General features: G+C 34.0%; 1 protein-coding gene across 1 annotated transcript in view; it reads left to right on the forward strand.

Moving 5' to 3' along the window:
• Positions 1 to 12,614: 12,614 nt before the first annotated feature.
• LOC101894901 (ephexin-1) overlaps positions 12,615 to 17,152 on the forward strand; it is a 150,821-nt gene continuing 146,283 nt past the window's right edge. The window contains exon 1 of the mRNA XM_059126310.1: positions 12,615 to 12,719. The gene's annotated coding sequence lies outside the window, so the exon portion shown is untranslated. The remainder of the gene's footprint in view (positions 12,720 to 17,152) is intronic.

Consider the following 17,152-nt stretch of genomic DNA (forward strand, 5'->3'; position numbering starts at 1 on the left):
GATATTCGGTATTTTGATGATTTAAGCGACATTATTCACCGGAATTGTTTCAAATTCGGTATTTGAAGTTCTAAATGGATGCTACACCCTAAGACAGAAAATTGTCTATGCAGGTCCATGTCTTCGTATAGCCTCCATATAACGGTACCTCCCGATATTCGGTATTTTGATGATTTTAGCGATATTATTCACCAGAATTTTTTCAAATTACGTATTTAGAGTTCGTTATGGGAACTATAGTCCTTGACAGAAAATTGTCTATGCAGGTCCAGGTTTTCGTATAGGCCCCATATATCAGTACCTCCCAATATTCGGTATGATGATGAATTTAGGTACAACACCCATCGAAATTGTTTGAGATGTGGCATTTTATGTTCGTAATGGATGCTACAGCCTGTGGCAGAAAATTGTCTATGCAGGTCCAGGTCTTCGCACAGCTCCGATATAACGGTACCTCCTTATATACGATATTTTGATGATTTTAGCTACATTATTCACCGTTTATTTCAAGGTTCGAATTTGAATATGGTAATGGCCTATGACAAACAATGCCTATGTAGGCCCACGTCGTATAGACCCAAGTATAACAGCTATATTTGGTATTTTTAAAATTTTATTTAGATATAGCTCCCACATATATCTTCAACCGATTTCGGGTTGATTGGACACCAAATGACCAATATCAGTCCAAATGATGAAGTAAATTTCCGCACATCCGACCGATTTTAGTGTAGAAGCAAGTACATCAAATTTGGTTGAAATCGGTTCAGATATAGCCATAGCTACCATACACAGGGTGAGATAAAATAAACTGCAACAAAGTCAAAGGACATCATTTTTACATTCCTTTTTTTTTAATTTTATTGAATGAAAGCAAAAAATGTCGGAAATAGCTTCAAATTTTAGAATAAGTTTAGATTTGTTCGAATTGGTCACCTCTGGCATGAATTATGGCCTTCAAACGGCCAATGAAACCGTCACACGGTGCCCAAATGTAGTTCTGCGGTATTTTGGTCCATTCCCGGCGAAGCGCTTGCTTGATGTGATCGACAGTTTGGTATTTTTTAGTGCCAACCTTGCTTTCCAAAATAATCCCCACGCAATAGTCCAATGGATTGGTATCCGGAGATTTTAGGGCCGATTGTGAAACTGGAAATGAAGGAGGAACCTCATTTTGTAACCATTATTGGGTGGCGCGTGCTGAGTGCGATGGTGCTGAGTCCTGTTGGAATGTCCAAGGTCTGCGGCCAAAATTTTTGCGTGCACAAGGCTTTAATACACCCTGCAGAATATTTTCGCTATAATATTCGGCTTTAACTCTGCTGCCACGGTCGATTAATAAGAGCGGAGAGCGACAATCGGCTGTTAGGGCGGCCCACAACATCATCATGGCCGGCGCTTGAGTTTTGGTGGCCAACCGTGGTGGTGCGCATTTCTGCTGACCTCTTTGGCAAGTAAGCACGATAATTTTGTTTGTTTACAAACTGCTGGACAACGAATGTTTTCTCATCGGAGAAAACCAAATTCGGCGGTTCACCACTTTCGGCCAAGCAAAGCAACTCTTTAGCTCTTTTGAGGCTATTTACTTTCAGTTGCGGTAAAAGCTCTTGCACTTTTTGGAGTTTCAATGGCTTTACCCCGAGCTCATTTCTCAATGTTTGCAGAATGGAATATTGCGATATTTTCAGCTCACGAACCATTTTTCGGCCCCTTGATGCGGGTTTCGATCAAGTCGCTTCTATACTTTTCGAACCATTTTTGCTGATGTTGATGTTTTCTTCCGTCCACTCCCTTGCCGTCGGGCTACGCTACCAGTATCACGGTAACAAGCGATGCAACGAGACACAAAAGATTTATTCACATATAAATGCTGGGGTGCTCTAACGATAGCCATTTGTGGTTTTCCAGTCAAATATAAAGAACTCACACTATCACACTTGAATTCCGTCACGAATAATTATTTTCTGAAAAATTCTCACCAAAATGCTTTTGTACTCTTGTTAACAATATAATGAGCTGTCACTGGAATAATTTTAACTGCAGTCGGACGAGTGGCTTAGAAATGGCAGTAGTTTGAAGTTGGTTGCAGTTTTTTCAACTCACCCTATATATAACATTTGCCATTTTTGGATAGGAGCATCTGTTTTCTAAAAATGTTCTTAAACATTTCACAGTGGAGCTGAACAAATTTTTTTTGCATCATGCACGATATTCATTCTGCAGGTTTTTAGAAATTAATTGTAAAAAAATTAAAAATTCCTGTTGAGCAGGTCCATGAAACCCCTACAATTTGAAAAACCTGAGGTCAAGTTTGCAATCCACGACATTCTTTTCAGAAAATCATCAAAATTAGAAGAACTGACCAAAATTGACGAATTTTGCCCAAGGAGTCCTTGAAAGAAAATTTTTCAAATAATTCTCGGCTTTTCGCCAAGAAATCTTTAAAAATTTTATTTTAAATTTGAACTCGAAAAAATTCCATGGAATATCTCTCAAATGTTCCCCAAATTGTTTGTTGGGTTTACCAATCATTTAGTAGAAAATAAATGAGTTCGATATACATTAATGCCACAGTGGATGTTTGAAATGCACACATCTTCTGCAGCATGTTGTATGCATTTCGAACCCATCAATATTCTACTAAATTAGTGCTCAGATTTGACTACAACAACCACGACACCAGCTATCAGACATACTCCAAAAACAATTAATTTCCACTTCTGAAATTGCTATTAATGCTGCTACCACTCAAGATAAGATGTCCATAGAATGTAAAATGAAATGGAAAAATCTGGCATCCAACTTTTCCCTGGCGGCACATGGAGGCGTGGACATGTTTCTTGTTTCAGTTTGATCTGGTTTCTAACGTAGACAATTTTCTGTAGTTTATTTTTTGTGAGAAAATTTAAATTTCTTGTTTTTCTTTCTGAGGCCAATATAAATTGGCTTGACTTTCCATTTTTTAAGATTTTCTAGTTTTTTTCGCGGATTCATTTTGGTTTTGACTTGAAGAGGATATTTGATATTATTAATTCAGAATATTTTTTCCATTTTTAGAATATTTTCTAAGAACTACTCGAAGATTTTTAAATATAGTTTATCAAGAACTGAAATATTTTTTTAAGACTAACCGTGGATTTTTTAATATATTTTTCCAAGGACTAAACGTGGGTTTTTTTTTAAAATATATTTTTCCAAGGACTAAAATTGCCAACAAGAGTAGATTTTAAATGTGTTTTTCCAAGGACTAAAATGGCCAACAAACGTGGATTTTTAAATATATTTTTCCAATAACTAATTTTGGATTTTTTAATATATTTTTCCAAGGACTAAAATGGCCAATAAAAATAGATTTTCAATATATGTTTTCAAGGTCTAAAAGGAACAACAAACGTGGATTTATAAATATATGTTTCCAAAGACTAAAAGGACCAACAAGAGTAAATATATGTTTCTAAGGACTAAAAGGACCAACAAGCATAGATTTTTAAATATATGTTTCCAAGGACTAAAAGGATCAACAAACGTGGATTTTTAAATATATGTTTCCAAGGACTAAAAGGACCAATAAAGTTGGATTTTTAAATATATATTTCCAAGGACCAAAAGGACCAACAAGCGTAGATTTTTAAATATATGTTTCCAAGGACTAAAAGGACCAACAAACGTGCATTTTTAAATATATTTTTCCAAGAACTAATTTTTGGGTTTTTTTTTAAGATATTTTTCCAAGGACTAAAATGGCCAACAGAAGTAGATTTTAAATATATTTTTCCAAGGACTAAGAGGACCAACAAACTTGGATTTTTAAATATATGTTTCCAAGGGATAAAAGGACAACAAACGTGGATTTTTATATATATTTCTCCAAGGACCAAAAAGACCAACAAGCGTAGATTTTTAAATATATGTTTCCAAGGACTAAAAGGACAACAAACGTGGATTTTTAAATACATTTTTCCAAGAACTAATTTTGGGTTTTTTTAAATATATTTTTCCAAGGACTAAAATGGCCAACAGAAGTAGATTTTAAATATATTTTTCCAAGGACTAAAAGGACCAACAAACGTGGATTTTTAAATATATGTTTCCAAGGACTAAAATGACAACAAACGTGGATTTTTAAAAATTTGTTTTCAAGGACTAAAATGACAACAAACGTGGATTTTTAAAAATATGTTTCCAAGGACTAAAATGACAACAAACGTGGATTTTTAAAAATTTGTTTCCAAGGACTAAAATGACAACAAACGTGGATTTTTAAAAATATGTTTCCAAGGACTAAAATGACAACAAACATGGATTTTTAAATATATTTCTCCAAGGACTAAAAGGATTTTTAAATATATTTCTCCAAGGACTAAAAGGACCACCAAACCTGAAATTTGAAGAAGATTTATAAGAATTTAATATAATATTATATTTTAAGAATATTTTTTCAAGAGCTGAATTTGTAAACATTTTTAAGGACTTCGAAAAATGTTTTTCAAATATTTTTAAGAGACCTTTTTCAGCACTAAACGTTTATTTTTAAATAATATTTTTTAAAAGACTGGCAGGACTACCAGACTTTGATTGTTGAGCCTTATTGTCAATGTCTATTTGATCAACGAATTTTAGATTTTTAAGAATATTTTTCAGGGACTATTCTAAGAATATTTTCTTAAGGATCAATAAGACTACAGAACGTGGAGTTTTATAATATTTTATGTTTTCAAGTACCAACAGAGTCAGCAATTGTGAATTTTTGGATAATTTATTTTAAGATTTTTTCAAAGAAACCAAAGCTACCAAAGTGGGTTTTAAGGATACCAAAGTGGAATTTTTGAGAATAGTAAGGTATAGTTTTGTTGGTCCAACCTCGGATTTTTAAGAATTAAAAGAGCAACAGGAGCAAATCCTAAAAATCTAGGATTTTTAAGTGTAAAATTAGGAATTTGAAGGGCCAATACCTGGTCGAAAAGTGTGGTTTTTCCAAGGATATTTTTCCAACAGAGATCACAAAATGTGGATTTCCAGGATCAGCAGACCAGCCTAATGTGGATTTTTGAAGATTTTTTTTTTTGCAAATTCGTTTACAGCCATTAGACTTTGATTTCAATGAATACTTTTTCAATACCTATCTGGGTGAGCAAACATATATTTTTTAGGAAAATATTTTTGTAAGAATTTTTGCAGGCAGGACTTTTTTCAGACGGAAATTTTTTTGGGAATATTGTTTAAAGGACCTGTATGGATTTTTGGGAGTATTAGTTCAAAGAAGAACACAGCGCATAGTCTTGGATTTTAAGAATATATATTTTTTAATTTTAAAATTCTAAACCTGGATTTTTTGAGATTTTTTTTTTCAAAGATCAATTTATACTACAGATGGGCACTTTCAGCCATATGCCTCGAGTGGATATATATCTTTTTTCAACAATTTCCCCCACTGTTTCTAATCTCATCGAATTTTTCACATTTTTTGCGCTTCAATAAATGTGTTTGTAAACAATGGAAACTAGATAAGCTAAATGAGAGAAACTGATTCTAAAGAGAGAGAGAATAATTTCCAACTTGAAAGCTTTTGGTCAGTGTTTGGTCAAATTGAAACACTCAAGTTTTCCAACAGGTAAAAGGAGATACCCTAACTCACAACGAGCTTTGAAGAGGAAAACTTTTCCAAAATAAAACATAAACTTTCAAAAGCGTTTTTTTTAACAAATGCATGCCATAGTTTTCCAACTGAATGGTCGTACCGCAACGTCGTCACCATTAACGTCCAAGTCCCCGCCATCGCCACAATCCAACAATGTATCTCCTTGTTAACCAAACTGTAATTGCAAGTGAGGAAATAATTGCCGAATGGCGTTGGTTTTGTTGCAATTGCATGCAGCTGTTGTGCGCTGCATTTGCCTTGTGTGCCACTGGCCGAACTTCTCTTTCCGCTATGAATGTTTGCCTCTGATTTCTTTGGGCTTTGCCACAAATCTCCGCTATCGTCTATCCATGGCATGTTGTTTATCATGCAAAGTCTTTGCAGCCATTTGTTTGTAGGTTTGTGGGTTGCCCATTTTTCCCCCGATGCCCTGCTCACCAGTCGTTTGTTTTCCTTTAGAGTTCACTTCAAAATGAGAGCTTAAATAGCGGGATAACAAAACGCAAAGATGCTAATAAATGTGAACTTTTTAACTTTACTATTTGTGGCTGTTGTGTAGTTTATTGTTTACGAAGAGTTTTGAGATAAGTGCCCTACACTGGGCTACAAGACATTCTGCAGCAGAAAGAAGAAATTCTTTCTTTAAGATGAAGACCTTCTGGTCTTCCAAAAGGAGACCCTCGGGTCTTCTACAAGAAAACCTTCTTCTGGTCTTCTATAAGAAGACCTTCTGGACTATGAAGACCACCAGGTCTTCTATGGAGAAGACCACCTTGCGGTCTTCTATGGAGAAGACCACCAGGTCTTCTATGGAGAAGACCACCTTGCGGTCTTCTATGGAGAAGACCACCTTGCGGTCTTCTATGGAGAAGACCACCTTGCGGTCTTCTATGGAGAAGACCACCTTGCGGTCTTCTATGGAGAAGACCACCTTGCGGTCTTCTATGGAGAAGACCACCTTGCGGTCTTCTATGGAGAAGATCACCTTGCGGTCTTCTATGGAGAAGACCACCTTGCGGTCTTCTATGGAGAAGACCACCTTGCGGTCTTTTATGGAGAAGACCACCTTGCGGTCTTCTATGGAGAAGACCACCTTGCGGTCTTTTATGGAGAAGACCACCTTGCGGTCTTCTATGGAGAAGACCACCTTCTGGTCTTCTATGGAGAAGACCACCTTCTGGTCTTCTATGGAGAAGATCACCTTCTGGTCTTCTATCGAGAAGACCACCTGCTGGTCTTCTATGGAGAAGACCACCTTGTGGTCTTCTATGGAGAAGACAACCTTGTGGTCTTCTATGGAGAAGACAACCTTGTGGTCTTCTATGGAGAAGACAACCTTGTGGTCTTCTATGGAGAAGTCCACATTGTGGTCTTCTATGGAGAAGACCACCTTGTGGTCTTCTATGGAGAAGACCACCTTGTGGTCTTCTATCGAGAAGACCACCTTCTGGTCTTCTATCGAGAAGACCACCTTCTGGTCTTCTATCGAGAAGACCACCTTCTGGTCTTCTATCGAGAAGACCACCTTCTGGTCTTCTATCGAGAAGACCACCTTGTGATCTTCTATCGAGAAGACCACCTTCTGCTCTTCTATCGAGAAGACCACCTTGTGATCTTCTATGGAGAAGACCACCTTCTGGTCTTCTATCGAGAAGACCACCTTCTGGTCTTCCTATCGAGAAGACCACCTTCTGGTCTTCCTATCGAGAAGACCACCTTCTGGTCTCCTATGGAAAAGACCACCTTCTGTTTCTCTTCTATGAAGAAGACCTTCTGGTCCTCTTTTATGAAGAAGACCTGCGTCCTCTTCTATGAAGAAGACCTTCCGGTCCTCTTCTATGAAGAAGACCTTCTTGTCCTCTTCTATGAAAAAGACCTTCCGGTCCTCTTCTATGAGGAAGACCTTCTGGTCCTCTTCTATGAAGAAGACATTCTAGTCCTCTTCTATGAAGAAGACCTTCTGGTCCTCTTCTATGAAGAAGACCTTCTGGTCCTCTTCTATGAAGAAGACCTTCTGGTCCTCTTCTATGAAGAAGACCTTCTGGTCCTCTTCTATGAAGAAGACCACCTTCTGGTCCTCTTCTATGAAAAAGACCACCTTCTGGTCTCCTACGAAGAAGACCACCTTCTGGTCTTCTATAAAGAAGACCTTCTGGTCTTCTTTGAAGAAGACCTCCAGGTCTTCTATGAAGAAGACCTTTTGGTCTTTTATAAGAAGTCCTTCTGATGTTCTATAAGAAGACCTTCTGATCTTCTTCTACAGAAGACCTTTTGTTATTCTTCTTTAGAAGAGCTTCTGGTCTTCTATGAAGAAGAAATTTTGGTCTTCTCTGAAGAACACCTTTTGGTCTTCTATGAAGAAGACCTTTTTCTGGTCCTCTCTAAGAAAATCTTCTCTGATCTTCTGTAAAAAGATCCTCTGGCCTTCTATAAGAAGATATGAGAAGACCTTCTTCTCTTCTATCAGAAGACCCTTTTCTGACTTCTGGTCCTCTTCTATGAAGAAGACCTTTTCCTTTTCTGACTTTTTGTTTTTTTTTTTTGCTCTTGCTTTAGAAGTGATTTCTGGCCCTTTTCCCATTAAATGTAGGGCAGTGTTATCCCAGTGGGTGAAGCAAACTGATCGCCTGCCTTATTTACAGTTGTTTTTGTTATTCGTTTGTTTTTTTTTTTTTTTTTTTTTTTTTTTTTTTTTTGGGCTGTTTCTTTGCTTACGTCTTGTGCTTTTGCTCTTACTTTTATGGGTCTTTCTTTAAAGTTTTATCCGCAGTCGTTGCCTTTATATATCTTTCGGTTTTCTTTCAATAGCTTGGCGGTGAAGCTGACGACGCTCGAATAGCTGGCGGCGCAGTTGGCTGGCAAAACGCTTACTTTATGTTTCATTATTTGTTTTGTTTGTGGCTCGACGACGATCGATAAATATGTCTGTTGTTGTTGCCGTTTGCGCTGCCACTTACGTCTATGGACATAATGATGTTATTGTTGTTGGTTTAGTAGTACTTTTTTGTTGTATTATTTTGTTGAAAAGTGCTTAAACTTTTTTCCAGTCTCAAAGCGAACGCGTTCGTGTAAAGTTCCTCTTTCTCAGCGAAATTATCGTGCGTTGCCTTGTCGTCTTGGATAATGATGTCGTTGGCGATCGTTCGAAGGGCCATAATTGGACCCGATTCTCGTTATTCGTAGATTATGATTAGCGTAGTGAAAACCCAACCGTTACAACAACAAATATATATATGGTATTTAAAACGGAAATTGTCGGCAGTGAGAAGAGTTATTTAAAGAGAGAATTTCTAAAAATTCGGCCGAAATAAAAGCTTTTATGAAAGTAAATAAATAAATAAATCAAAGTGGCTAATTGATTAATAGTACATGCCAGTGGAGAAAGAGAGAAATTTTGTTTATTAAAAATAAAGTTAATGAGAATTATAATGATTATATATTGGTGGTGACTGTGCAACATAAAAATACTAAAAATATATATTTTTTTAATTTAAAAAAAAAATAAATATAAGATAAAATAAGCAAGAAAATAAGACCAAAAAGTAAATAATAACAAATAAATAAAAATAAATTAAAAATAAAATGAATTGCCGGAAGTCTTGATAACTCATAACTTCTGGACATTCCGGAAGAATGGGCTTGTCTGTAATGATTTTGTTCCTCCGGCATTTTTTTTTCGAATCTACACTTTTTAATCTAAAAATATTTTTTTTTTTTGTTAAAAATTACTAATACATTATTTCTCGAAATAAACCACTCCGCAGAAATCCCCCCCTTATTTGAGCCACAACAAAAAACGTCGATGATTAACCCATCATCGAGAAAGATGCAGAAACAACAAAAAGTCTCTAAAAATATTTCTAAACTCATTTCGACCGCAAATATTTCAAACTATTTTTGTCCCGCCCTCACGAAAAGTTTCACATATTGTTGCAAGTGAATTTCCAACCCCCCACACCATATGGGGCCATTCTACGAGTTTGGGTGGAACTAATGGACCAATTTTGACCACTTGAATGCACTATGGGGGAATTAGAGATACATACTCGAAAACAAAAGGTGATCTTTAGCATTTTCTATTTTTGTGTCAAAAACAAGTAAAAACCAGTAATAAAAGTCTTAAAGTCGGGCGGGGACGACTTTATGATACCCTACACCACTTTGCTAGTTTAGTAAAGCTCCACATAACAATTATAAGTTTTTATGGGAGAATTCAATCATACACGATATGATTATAATTATTAAAGTTCGAAGGACTAAATATGCCGAAGCATTTGTATCTTTTAAATTCGGAATTGTATTGGCCATTTGACATATATAGGAGCTATATCCAAATCTGAACCGATCTTGAAAAAAAAATTGGCAAAGATATTTCAGAGCTGTATTTGATATATTTTCCCAAATATTGTTAACATAACAATCGGATGAACAATATATATGGGAGCTATAGCTATATCTGAACCGATTTCGATAAAATTTAGCATAGTTATTTTTAGGCCTAATTTGGTTGTATGTGCAAAATTCTATACTATTCGGGCTGATATTACACGTTTGGTGCACAATAAAAGGTAAATCGGACGAAGATATACATGGGAGCTATATCTAATTTTTTACCGATTATCTCCAATTTCAATAGGGCTCGTCCTTGGGCCAAACAATTGATTTGTGCAAAATTTTATCTGCATAGGGCAATAAATGCGAACTGTACTTTGTTTACAAAAATATATGGACAGACGGACGGACATGCATAAATCGACTCGGAATGTGATTCTATGCAGATGATCAAAAGAAACTATGGCTCTATCTCGTTTCCTTTTGCCTGTTACAAACAACTGCACAAAGCCATAATACCCTGAACCAGCTCACGAGCCATTTTTCGACCACTGCGACGCGGGTTTCGATCAAGTTGCTTCTTTACTTTTCGACAGATTTCTGCTGATGTTGTTGAATTCCATCACGAATAAATTTTTTGGAAAATTTTCACCAAAATGCTTTTGTACGCTTGTAAACAATATAATGAGCTGTCACTGCAATAATTTTAACAGCTGTCGGACGAGTGGCTTAGAAATGACTGCAGTCTAAAATTGGTTGCAGTTATTAAGATATATAACGTGGGTTGTTTTTAAAAATATTTTTTATTCAAGTAGCCAACAACCATGGATTTTTTTTTAAATATTTTTTTAAGTAACCAACGAACGCAGTTTTTTAAAAAATATTTTTTTTAAAAAATCCAACAAACGTGGATTTTTTAAAAATATTTTTTTAAGTAGCCAACAAATTTGTATTTTTTAAAAATATGTTTTTAAGTAGCCAACAAACGTGAATTTTTTAAAAATATTTTTTTAAGTAGCCAACAAACGTGGATTTTTTAAAAATATTTTTTAAGTAGCCTACAAAGGGGTCTTTAAAAAAATCCAACAAACGTGATTTTTATTTAATTTTGCTTTCTAGCAGCCTACAAACATAATTTTTTTATTTACCCAATAATCGTGGATTTTTGTAAAAATATTTTTTCAAGTAGTCAACAAACACGGATTTTTTAAAAAAAAACGTGGATTTTTTAAAAATATTTTTTTAAGAAGCCAACAAATGTGTATTTTTTAAAAATATGTTTTTAAGTAGCCAACAAACGTAAATTTTTTAAAAATATTTTTTTAAGTAGCCAACAAACGTAAATTTTTTAAAAATATTTTTTTTAAGTAGCCAACAAACGTGGATTTTTAAAAAAAAATATATTTTCAAGGTACGATGGAGAGTATAATTACACTTTTACGGGCAACTCATTCAAAAGAAAATTATATTTTTCAGGGTCTCCACGAAATTTCGCTTAGCTGCCACTTAGTGCGGCTGTTAAATCAAAATTACAAAAAAATTGTTGGCATTTTTGATATACTTGTGGAATTTAATTTCAAAAATTATTTTCCCTGAACTTTCGAACCACCTTAATGCACCAAACCAAATTTAATGATTTCCAAAAAACAAATAATTATTTTTCATTGATTCACCTGAAAGTTATTTTTACGAAGCTGCAGACGAAAGCGAGAGAAAAAACATCACCAATATGATAAATGGTAGTAGAGGTGATTGACTGGACCAAAAACCATATGTATTTTCAATAATTTGAAACATCATCAAACTAAAAGTGATATTTTTAGAAAATACCAAAGTTCAATGTATATGCATTCAATTAGTTAAAAGAAATCGTTGTCGAGTGATATTAAAATTCCAGGCATTTCCTAGTCAAATGATAGGCCGCCTGCCCAATGAATGGTTTCGGTAGGAGGTGTAAAACCCCCAGTAAGAGATACAATAGCACAATAATACACCATCTAATCTTATCGTATTTCAATTCTAGCGAAATACTTGTTATGACGCTAACGAAGAAAAAAATTTAAAAAACTACGCCAAATTAGTCATCATTGTTGTGGTTCCGCAAGTGAGAGGGGGAGGGAGGTATTTTGAGATAAAAATATAAGATGTATTTTTTTTAATACAATTACGAGAAAGGCTTGACCAATGCAAAATATGATTTCTAATTTTTATTTCCAGCATCAGAAGAAGTTTGCCGATATTTGAAACGTTGGAGCTGGCCTTTGCGGCCATAGCTTTCAATAACAAAAGTGAAAAAAAAAAACAAAAAAGAAAGCTACCAACAAAAGGTGACAATTTTTTTTCTGCTTCAAGCGCAACGAAAGAATTATCTATAAAAAATTTCACATGAATTTAAAAAAAAAACAACAACAAAAATGTTTAATTAAAAAAAATATCCGTTAAGAAGAAAGGTCTGTTTACTTTTTGTGTGTCCAATGAAATTTTAAATTAAAAGTGCCGTAAATTGCTTTGAAATATTATTATTATATTAAAAGCTCAAGAAATTCTAACAATAAAAAATTTCAAAATTTTAAAAGTGTGTGTGAGAAAAAAATCTTAAAACTAATAAATTTTATTTTGGGTGAAGTGTGAAAACATTAAATTCAAATAAAATATTTCAAGATTTGTGTTCTTCTGTTCGAGAGTTGCAGAATTTTAGCCAAGGAATTTCATCAATTATTTATGCCGTGTTGAAAAAAAATATCAAAATGTAAGTCAAATCTATTATCAATTAATTATCAAATATTTATTTGCATAGCTATCTTTTGTTTACATTTTTTATCATTTTTTTTTTTTTTCATAACATAAACAGTTATTATTATTCTAATTTGTATTCTTCAGTAGCTCTATTTTTTTATCGCACACAAAGAACTAAACAAACAAAAGATAAGTAATCGTTTGAAAATAAATATTTTATTCAAAATGAAATAATATTCGATATTGACCTTGAAAGAAAGACTACCAGACTCAAGTAGGTCAAATAAAATTCTATAAAAAAATCAGACAGGATATTTAAAAATATTATTTTTATTATTATTTTTTTCAATTAGCCAACAAGCGTAGATTTTTTTTAAAAATATTTTTTTTCAAGTAGCCAATAAATGTGGATTTTCTAAAAATTATTTTTTAAAGTAGCCAATAAATGTGGATTTTTTAAATACCATTTTTTAAAGTAGCCAATAAATGTGGATTTTTTAAATACTATATTTTAAAGTAGCCAATAAATGTGGATTTTTTAAAAATTATTTTTTAAAGTAGCCAATAAATGTGGATTTTTTAAATACTATTTTTTAAAGTAGCCAATAAATGTGGATTTTTTAAATACTATCTTTTAAAGTAGCCAACAAACGTGGATTTTTTAAAAATATTTTTTTTCGAAGTAGCCAACAAACGTGGATTTATTTTAAAATATTTTTTTTCGAAGTAGCCAACAAACGTGGATTTATTTTAAAATATTTTTTTCAAGTAGCCAATAAACGTGGATTTTTTTAAAAATATGTTTTTTTAAGTGGCCAGCAAACCTGGATTTTTTTAAAAATATTTTTTTCAAGTGGCCAACAAACGTCTACTTTTTTTTAAATAATAATCTTTTAAAGTGCCACGGAAGGCAGATTATTTTGTAAAATTTTTTTCAAAGACAACAATATTTGTTTAAGTAGTCATCAAACGTGTTTTTTAGATTTTTGTTTTTCAGGATCAAAAAATTTAAATTTTTTAAAAGATATCATTGCAAGAATCAGCAACGATTTCGTCTAGAATTTTAAAAGAACAAAAGATTTGATTTTTTTTATTCAGTTGTGGATTATTTTCTCCTTCAGATGGGAAGGTTCAAAAACGTGGATTAAAAGTATTCGGCGGTTTTGCCAACAGTTCTATACCCTCAGCCAATATTCGATTTTTTGAATATATATAGAACAGTGTGGCTTGTTTGTTCGGGATACCGTAGTATTTTGTTGTTGCAAAATGGTCAGGCTTATCCCTTTTTGTTGTTTTTATAAAAACAACGTTTGTTTATTAGTGGAGAACGATGGTAATGTTTACCAGGGGGTAAGGCAGGGAATACCTAGGTTTCGGAAAGAGCCACCAATCCTCATCAGTTCCCTTGTTTTTGTCTGGGATATTCTCCCCAGAAGTTATTTTAAAAATAACTTCTATGACAAAAAACATTTTTTACCCAAGTGACGAGATCGTAAGCTCAATAGAAGAGGAACCAAAGAATTATATAAAACTAAAATTCTTTTGGAAAGTCTTCTAAATCTTACAACCGCACTTATAAACATTTTCATCTTTCTCCACTCGTTATGCTTTCGTTCAACCTGAACAAAGTAGCATAACCATGTAAGTTGGTTTTGTCTGTTACAACAAAAACCCCTTCGTCGACCGTGCCTTGTCTATAAATAGAACAGTGTGGCTTGTTTGTTCGGGATACCGTAGTATTTTGTTGTTGCAAAATGGTCAGGCTTATCCCTTTTTGTTGTTTTTATAAAAACAACGTTTGTTTATTAGTGGAGAACGATGGTAATGTTTACCAGGGGGTAAGGCAGGGAATACCTAGGTTTCGGAAAGAGCCACCAATCCTCATCAGTTCCCTTGTTTTTGTCTGGGATATTCTCCCCAGAAGTTATTTTAAAAACGGCACGGTCGACGAAGGGGTTTTTGTTGTAACAGACAAAACCAACTTACATGGTTATGCTACTTTGTTCAGGTTGAACGAAAGCATAACGAGTGGAGAAAGATGAAAATGTTTATAAGTGCGGTTGTAAGATTTAGAAGACTTTCCAAAAGAATTTTAGTTTTATATAATTCTTTGGTTCCTCTTCTATTGAGCTTACGATCTCGTCACTTGGGTAAAAAATGTTTTTTGTCATAGAAGTTATTTTTAAAATAACTTCTGGGGAGAATATCCCAGACAAAAACAAGGGAACTGATGAGGATTGGTGGCTCTTTCCGAAACCTAGGTATTCCCTGCCTTACCCCCTGGTAAACATTACCATCGTTCTCCACTAATAAACAAACGTTGTTTTTATAAAAACAACAAAAAGGGATAAGCCTGACCATTTTGCAACAACAAAATACTACGGTATCCCGAACAAACAAGCCACACTGTTCTATTTATAGACAAGGCACGGTCGACGAAGGGGTTTTTGTTGTAACAGACAAAACCAACTTACATGGTTATGCTACTTTGTTCAGGTTGAACGAAAGCATAACGAGTGGAGAAAGATGAAAATGTTTATAAGTGCGGTTGTAAGATTTAGAAGACTTTCCAAAAGAATTTTAGTTTTATATAATTCTTTGGTTCCTCTTCTATTGAGCTTACGATCTCGTCACTTGGGTAAAAAATGTTTTTTGTCATAGAAGTTATTTTTAAAATAACTTCTGGGGAGAATATCCCAGACAAAAACAAGGGAACTGATGAGGATTGGTGGCTCTTTCCGAAACCTAGGTATTCCCTGCCTTACCCCCTGGTAAACATTACCATCGTTCTCCACTAATAAACAAACGTTGTTTTTATAAAAACAACAAAAAGGGATAAGCCTGACCATTTTGCAACAACAAAATACTACGGTATCCCGAACAAACAAGCCACACTGTTCTATTTATAGACAAGGCACGGTCGACGAAGGGGTTTTTGTTGTAACAGACAAAACCAACTTACATGGTTATGCTACTTTGTTCAGGTTGAACGAAAGCATAACGAGTGGAGAAAGATGAAAATGTTTATAAGTGCGGTTGTAAGATTTAGAAGACTTTCCAAAAGAATTTTAGTTTTATATAATTCTTTGGTTCCTCTTCTATTGAGCTTACGATCTCGTCACTTGGGTAAAAAATGTTTTTTGTCATAGAAGTTATTTTTAAAATAACTTCTGGGGAGAATATCCCAGACAAAAACAAGGGAACTGATGAGGATTGGTGGCTCTTTCCGAAACCTAGGTATTCCCTGCCTTACCCCCTGGTAAACATTACCATCGTTCTCCACTAATAAACAAACGTTGTTTTTATAAAAACAACAAAAAGGGATAAGCCTGACCATTTTGCAACAATTGAATATATATTTTTTTTGTTATGAAGGAATGGGTTAAATTCTCCATTTCGTATCGGACCTTAATAAATATGATATAAATATTGCAACGTGTCAGATTTAGACTATATTGGTAACTTCCTTCAGTTTATATAAGTTTATATCCAATTTTATGCGAAATCATTAATTCCATATTCAACTCAGGTTTCTGGTTGAGAGAAATATTTAGACAAAGTAAGTTGTAAAAAATCGCTGACTTGTTTCGCAAGTCATCCCACACAAAAGTATTGAAAATCGTAACTCTTTGTGGGTGAGGTACCAAAAAGGGTTCGGATATGTATATAATCTTCATAACAGATTTTGTATTAGAAATAATGGGATGTGTGAAATACTCTGCTTTTATATCCGTTTTGGTTATTCAAAACTTTGACCCTTTGTGGGGGAGGTACCAGAAGAAATGGTCCGACCTCTACCATCTTTATAACAGATCTTGTGTTCATGGAAATATTGTGATGTACAGAGTTTAAATGGAATCGAATTCTAATTTCGCGTTTTATGAGCTTCATGGATATTCAAAATTTTGATCCTTTGTGGGGTAGGTACTTGATGGAGTGGACCGATATTGTTCATTTTCGCATCTGACCTAGAACTGATGTAAATATTAGGATTTGCAAAGTTGGATCAAAATTGGATTGTCCTTTCTCTCTCTGTCTGTACAGTAAAATATTTTCTTTGAAACTGTCGACCTTTTGTGGGGGAGGTACCAAAAGGAGGTCCCTTAATTCCGTTTAATGAATTATATAAGGATAGTTAAAGGTCATTAGACGTGTATTTTTTAAAGGTTTTTTAAACATTTTTTGTAGATTTTTAAGGGATTTTTAGGAATTTTGAAAGGATATTTAAAGGTCCTTAGACGGGGAGTTTAACATTTTTCAAGAGTTTTCCAATTTTTTTTATATAAAATTTTCATAGATTTCAAAGAACTTTTTAACACCCATAAATGTGAATTTTTTTGAGAATTTTGGAAGAAAAGTCCTTAGGCGATTCTTTTTATGAATATTTCATTACTTTTTTCCACGGATTTTTTAAGAATTTTGGAAAGATATTTAAAGTTCAAAATC

Source organism: Musca domestica, unplaced genomic scaffold (assembly GCF_030504385.1).
Source record: "Musca domestica strain aabys unplaced genomic scaffold, Musca_domestica.polishedcontigs.V.1.1 38, whole genome shotgun sequence".
NCBI classification, from domain to species: Eukaryota; Metazoa; Arthropoda; class Insecta; order Diptera; family Muscidae; genus Musca; species Musca domestica.